Consider the following 7864-nt stretch of genomic DNA (forward strand, 5'->3'; position numbering starts at 1 on the left):
GTGACGCATAATCGGACAAGCATTTGTTCAATATAAATGTGCTCTAAACTTTAAAAAAAAATGCTAAAAATATGATTTTTTTTGCTTTAATTAATACTTAATATACTTATCTATCTAAATTATAAAAAAAAATAAAACATTTCTCATAATAATTACTAATTTAAAGTAAAAAACATAACCAACACAATTTTTTGGGCTCAACGTATAATCGGACAAAATTAAGCATCCATGTTAAAAATGCAGGAATATAGCATTTAATATTTTGTTGCATATCCTTTGTTATCCAGAACGGCCTGAAGACGATTTGGAACTGATTTTACCAATTTTTGGCACACTTCTGGCTCAATTGAGTACCATGCTTCGAGTAAAGCCTCCTTTAGCTGAACTATTGTGTTAAATTTTTTTTGGTACACTCTTTTAGCTAATTCCTCCTAAAGATGCTCAATTACATTAAGGTCTGGGCTCTGTGCAGGTGTGTCTATGAGTTTGGGGCAGTTATTTATCAACCAAAGCTTTGCTACGCCTGACATATGCTTGGGATCATTGTCCTGATAAAAAGCAAAATTTTCTGCGATACTCAATTTCTCTGCACTTTGCTTTACATTCTGTTTCAGAATGTCGAGGTATCCAAATTTGTCCATTTTACTATCTATAAAATGCAAATTACCTACTCCCGCACTCGACATACAACCCCAAACCATAACAGATCCTCCTCCATGTTTTATAGTGGTTTTTGTATTATGATGTTTGAATTCTGCATTTGGTTTACGCCATACAAAGATCTTGCCATCAGATCCATGCAGATTAAATTTACTTTCATCAGTGAACAAAACCTTAAAAAAATGAAAATTATCAATGAAAATGTATTTAAAATGATTTACCATCAATTTACCTGATTCCAAAAGCTTTCTGTTTTTAGCAAATATTCCTTAGCATATTTTATTCTTTTGATTTTATTTTTGGTACTTATAAACGGCTTCTTTCTGGCAATTTTTCCGTGGTAATCGAATGTATGTAATGTATTGCGAATAGTATTCAAGCATACATCTTTTCCAGAGCAGGATTTTAATGAAAATTTAAGATCTTTAGCGCTTTTGAGAGGATCTTTCTTAATTTCTTTCAATATCGAACGCTCTTCTCTATCACTTAATATTTTGCCTTGACCTGCTCTGCTCTTATTGGCCAACCTAAACTCATCACGGAACCTCTTGATGATGTCTTGGACAGTAGATTTACTTATTCCAACTAAATTGGCAATTTCTCTAACGGTTTAGCTTCGAAATTCAATTTAATTATTAATTCCCTAATTTCGATAGTAGATTGCTTTCTGTTTGGTGCCATTTCAATACTAATTTATGTTACAATTTTATAATTTATAATTTATATTTATCTTAATGTAATAAACATTGTTGTGAGAATTATTACTACAGTTTTGAAGTGCATATTTGTAAAATAACAGTACTTTTAGCATTGCTGCTTCAGTTTGTCCGATTATGCGTTGAGCCCAAAAAATTGTATTGGTTATGTTTTTTACTTTAAATTAATAGTTATTATGAGAAATGTCTTAATTTTTTTTGTAATTTAGATAGATAAGTATGTTAAGTATTAATTAAAGCAAAAAAAAATCATATTTTTAGCATTTTTTTTAAAGTTTAGAGCACATTTATATCGAACAAGTGCTTGTCCGATTATGCGATGGAGTCACTGTATATGTATATATATTTAATATATAATTCAGAAGTCAATTGCGACATTCCTTTTTTCCAGTAGGTTTATTTTAAGACAAGAATTATGTATAAAAACGTATTTATATATTAATATATGTAATAATAATATAATATAAAAATAATTAGTATAATAAAAACATAACTAATTCTTAATTTATTATTGTTATTTGTTATATTTTTTATCGAGGGGGTAGTGGGGCTTTGCACAGCAGAACGCACGACTTTCGGTGCAGAGCTGGATGATGTGTTGTCTGCAGATGATTCAATAAAATAAACTTCGTCGCCTAGTGCAGAACTAGCTGGTGGCTGTGGCAATGTGTCAGTACATATCACAAATGGCTGAAAATTAGACATGCGTCCAAACACTTCATTCAATAGTTCAAAATGTGGACAAATTTTTGTAAGTTTCGCTGTATATAATATTATATTTGTGAAAACTTAATTAATGGCCACATCGTTTTAAATCATTGAACGAAACGCATGTGTATAGCATAGCCATAGATTAACATATCTCGAAATTTTACTAATCGTCAATTCAAATTTAAAAATGAGAAGCAACAAATATCAAAACAGCTGATTTCTGCCATTTCTGTTTTGTTCCAAGCAAATATATATATATATAGGTTTTAGTATTGGAAGATTGCACGCAATTGCACTAAATTTTGTGCGTGTATTTTGTTGTTGTTATTTGCATTCTCGTACAATCTGTGAATTTCGTGCACCTTGCAATGAGTTTGCAAGAGAGAGTGAATACCCCTAATTTTATTATAGTTATTATTAATAATAAACCAAATATTATTTTTACGCAATCGTAGTTAGTTTTATATTTTAATAAATAATAAATAATATCATTTATTAGTGATATTAATTTATATAAGCAATTTATTATTTTATATTTATAATTTTGGTGTTGAATTTAAATTGTATATAACTCTCATGTGAATACAAAAAAAAACAAAAAGAATTGTTCAGGAGTTATGGTGTGAACCAAATGTACACACAGATATATAAAAAGAAGAGCAAAAATTAAAAGAGGTAGTATAGAGGTGAACTGATTTTTTTTGTTAAAAATATATAGAGTATCAGGTTTTTAGCAGTTGACGTCAACAGCAAATGGGCTGGACAGAAATGAAACTAAAGGAAAATCAAAGAGATTAGCGTTTTTTTTACTAGTTCCGATCTTAATTTGTGTAAATCGAAAGTAGTCCAGTTATACTAAGAGAGTAAATTTTTTTTATATAAGCACTGAAAAATTATGTTAAGTGACTCTGTAAATGAAACTGTATTATTATTTATTTTTAAATTAAAGAAAAATTTTTTTGAAAATTAAGAAGGTATAATAATATATATTAAGAAACAAAAGTAACATTATTGTAAATGCATTTAAGTTTAATTTTTTTATTTTTAAGGAAATTATGTTAGATTTAAGTTATGAAAAATTTTAATAAAAAAAAAGAGGAAAAAAAAATTATAAGAAAATTTAAACTCAAAATGCAGGTTTAAGATTCATTAATTTGGCGATGGTGGAGTGGCCTAGGGAAGAGTAGAAATCCATATAGGGTGTGATGTGGCTGTGTAAATGATGCGTGTATATTTTTCTTTGGTGAATGTGACAGGAACTGGGACGATTCAAGCTATGACAACGTTGAATCACAATCATTTGATGCAGCTAACCATTTATGTTTGCTCCTATGGCTGACTTCCTTCTAATATACACAGGTGACATGAATTTTTGTTGATGTCCGCGGTTGTTGCTGAGCGTGAGAAGAACCACCCCCAAAACCGGCGAGCATACCAGGCTGGCCACCTTGTCACCGCTCCACGTTCATTTCAAAATTACTTCGCCCACCGAAGATTGGACACAACATATCTGTTTTAATGGTACTATCTTGTATGAATGGCTCACTAATAATTCACTGAGTCACGACATTAGTGTTCTTGCTCCGTCTGTTCCATCACGCCCAAACTCTGTTCTCGATTTCTTTCTGGTAGATAACAGGCTTCACAATTTCCTTGGAAAACCTTCCGTCATAGACGGCATAGCTGACCATCAAGCGGTGTGCCTCCCTCTTTCTGGCTGCAGAGCTTCTACTCTCTCTCCTTGTACCCTTTATAATTTCGCATCTTTAGACTGGCTAGAGTTTAATAACACTCTGGACCAATATTTACTTAATATCAACATCCCAGAACAGGAATGTGTCCTGCTCTGATCTTGACATTCTGGTCTCTGAACTAGAGCTTCTCATTTTCAGTACAATTGAGGCACATGTTCCCAAAGTTAGACTCCTTAGAAGCTATCAAGTTCCTCTTTATACTTGCACTCTTAACCTTATTAAACAAAGGAAATGCCTTCGTCGTAAAGTCTACCGTCTTAGGGCTGCAGGCTCTACCTTTGTTCTCAATTTCGGGCAATTCTAAAAATTGATAGATTAATTAATAGAGCCATATTTACTAGCTTACAAGCTAAACTTCGCACCACCACATGCAAAGTTGACGTTTTCGATACGATCAGGCAAATCTGTGGTTCCAATAGAAGTATCCCAGACCTGCAAGTCTTCGCCAAGAACCACCGACTTACTTTGGATGATGGTGACCCTGAATTTGTTTCAGCCACCAATAACTACATCCATAGCCTCTTCAATGCCAATAGCGGCACTATCGTAACTTTCTCTCCCCAATGCCCTGCCTTCTGCACTGACAATAGCAACTCTAGTGGTTTAATAACTTTTTCTGTCCTCTGGAAGATACTCTCTCTCATAACCCCTATCATAGTTATCCTATCATACTCTGCGCCGTTTGTCTCCCATATTCTTTAATTCTTGTACCATGATCTTCAATCATGCATACAATCTTGGCTATTTTCCATGGAAAAAGGCAATCGTGCGTCCCATCCATAAAAGTGGGAAGCCCAAATCTGATCCCAACTCCTACAGACCCATATCATTTTTGAACTCTGTAAGCAAATTGTATGAATCATTCATACAAGGCATACAAGTTCATACAAGTTATTCGTCTCTGAAAACCGTGTTCTTCCAAATTTTCAGTTCGGTTTCAGAAATAAGATGCCGACTGTGGATGCGTTGCACCATCTTCAGAATGACGTTTGTGTTGGCTTTGCCAACAATCAATCCACTGTAGCGATCAGCCTAGATATCGAAAAGGCATTTGACACAGTGTGGACCGAGGGTCTGGCTAACAAATTCCTGCTCTTGGAGCCCCAAACCATCTTTGTAGCGTTATCTATCAGTTTCTCACAAATAGGTCCTTCATCGTTAGAACTGAGTCATCCCTTTCTAGTGAACACTCCGTCCCTGTCGGTGTGCCTCAGGGCTCAGCACTGGGCCCCATTCTCTTTAATATTTACACGTCATATCTTCAGCTTGTTGACAACCTAAAGTACCTGGGAGTTTTACTTACTTCCCATCATAACTTCGTCTCCCATGTGAGGTATGCCATCTAAAATGCCACCTTCAGACATAAAGCCCTTAAAAATGCACTCCGTAGACATAATCAGCTTAATAGCAAACTGATCCGGGTCTTTAAAAGAAAAGTTCTTCGAGATTGTGTGAACTATCGGCGCACGCTGTGTGGTAAACTCCATCCCAACTCTCTCCTCTTTAACTCTGCTAGAATTACTCGCATAGAGTAATTCGCAATTTTGCCTAAACACATCCCCTTCATCAATATTACCATCCCTCCTAACTGAATTCGTCTATCTTCGGCTTTGATAAATTTAGCTTGCCAAATACTAAGCCCTTCTGTTCTCCTTCTACTTTCGTTTACTGGAATGGGGGTTGCACTCGCTGAACGCGGCTGCAATATTCCACATCCATTCCAAAGAGGTGGTTTAGAGGGATCAAGTCTCACACGGTGGCATTCTTCCTTTCATTGTTATCGGTTCTTTTGTGTGTATTGCTTTGATTCGATCGTATGAAGGGTTGAAACGCGTTTTGCATAAAAAAGTATCTAAGTATTTCATGAAAAATTTTGAACTCTTTTTTGATCGTATGAACGGTTGAAATGTGTTTTGCATAAAAAAGTACATAAGTACTTTTATAAAAAATTTGAACTCTTTATTCGATCGTGTGAACGGTTGAAACCTGTTTTGCATAAAAAATTATCTATTTTTTTGCATAAAAAAGTATGTTTTTCACCTCACAAGTAGAGCGTAAGGACTTCCTCACTCGTAAAGTATTTGAGTTCGTTTTATATGAATAATCTTAAGATTATTCTTATAAACGTAAACTCTCTCCGCTCAGATGTTCTCCTTGATGTTGAAACCAGAGTCAATCCTGGTTTCACTCTTAATTTCTCTGGTTACAATGTCGTCCGTTTCGATAGGGTTGGTCCTGGTGGAGGGGTTGCAATCCTTCTTAAGGCAACATACGCTTTTTCCGAACTCTGTATTCCTCAACTCTCCTCATTTGAAGCTTGCGGTATCACTCTTCTCCTCGAAAATAACTTTAATCTTGATTTATTCTGCGTGTATTACACGCCCTCTATATCTCAATCTATTGACCCCAATGACCTCACTAAATTAATAAACCTTTCTTCAAATCTATTTGTTATTGGAGGTGACTTCAATAGTAAACACTACTTTTGGAATAACGCTTAAAACTGCATTAATGGTACCAGATTATACAACTGGTATATAAGCAATTGTATTAACCTCGATATTAATCTTGTTGCCCCCAACGAGCCAACACGCTTCAATGCGACACTCGACTTCTTCTTCACTGACAACTGTCTCTCCGACATGATTGGAAATACTTCAGTCGTTGATGGCGTTGCTGACCATCAGGCTGTTGTTTAACCTCTCACAGGCTGTAGAGCCCTCCTATCTGCCCCTCGTACATATCTAAATTCCGCTGCCACCTGCTGGGGCAGCTTCAATTCCACTCTTGACAGAATGATTTCCTCCCTTGACCTTCCTGTAAATAGGAACCTATCACCTAATGAAATTGACTGTATCACTTCACAACTTGAGAGCATTCTTTCTGCAACTATCGAAGAGCATGTCCCACTGACCTTTCTTAAAAAGTGCCACCAGGTTCCTCTTGATCCTCTTACTGTTGATCTAATCCAGCGTCGCAAAGTTCTTTGACGTAGGTTATATCGCCTCAGGCAAACTAACTCTCCTCGGTTTCAGCTCATGCGAGCTATAATTTCCACTCTTGATAATATCCTTACCCAAAGGATCAAGTTGGCTAGAAATAATCATTTCAATGCCTTAGTTCGTTCTGCTAAATGCGACTCTGATGTCTTCAAAAAAGTTAAGCAGATCAGTGGCATTAAAAAAGTCACTCCTGACATCACCATCAATAACAGAAGTTTTCCTGATAACTCAACCAAAGCCAATATATTTGGCGAAACCTTTGAGCTTTATCATAAGGTCTCCCTCGGTGATGGAAATCCAAATTTCAATGCAACGGTCTGCAATTTTGTCCGAGACCATTACGAAAACTTCGGACAAAGCATTACTAACTTCAGCACCAGCTACCCAGCAGTGCTAATACTCTTGACCCAAAGGGGTTCATTACTCCATCAGGTCTCTTCACCATCCTTAAGTCCAAAAGACCTAAAAAATCTTCTGGACTGGATGGAATCTCCAACCACGCTATGCGAAATCTGTCTCCTCTCTTCTTTTGCACATGTGCGATTATCTTTAACCACTCTTACAACATTGGTCACTTTCCCAGGCCTTGGAAGAGAGCCATTGTCATACCTGTCCATAAAAGCGGTAAGCCTCATACTCTCCCCTCAAGCTACCGTCCCATTTCCTGACTTAGCTCACTAAGTAAACTTTATGAATCAGACGCGCTTAGTATTTTCCAAAGTGATATCTGTGTAGGTCTCTTTAACTCTCAACCCACCGTGGCTGTGAGCCTAGATATTGAGAAAGCTTTTGATACTGTTTGGGTTGAGGGCCTTGTCTACAAGCTCCACCAATTAAATTTCCCCCCGCTCCTTTGTAGCATTGTCTACCAATTTGTGTCAGGAAGAAAATTTATGGTTCGTGTTGGTTCTAGCCTTTCTAGGGAATTCCCTGTAGCAGCTAGTGTCCCTCAGGGTTCTGTACTTGGTCCCATACTCTTTAACATCTACACTTCAGACATTCCTATCCCTCCCCCAAATGT

The sequence above is a fragment of the Teleopsis dalmanni genome, chromosome 1 (assembly GCF_002237135.1).
Source record: "Teleopsis dalmanni isolate 2A chromosome 1, ASM223713v2, whole genome shotgun sequence".
Taxonomy (NCBI): Eukaryota; Metazoa; Arthropoda; class Insecta; order Diptera; family Diopsidae; genus Teleopsis; species Teleopsis dalmanni.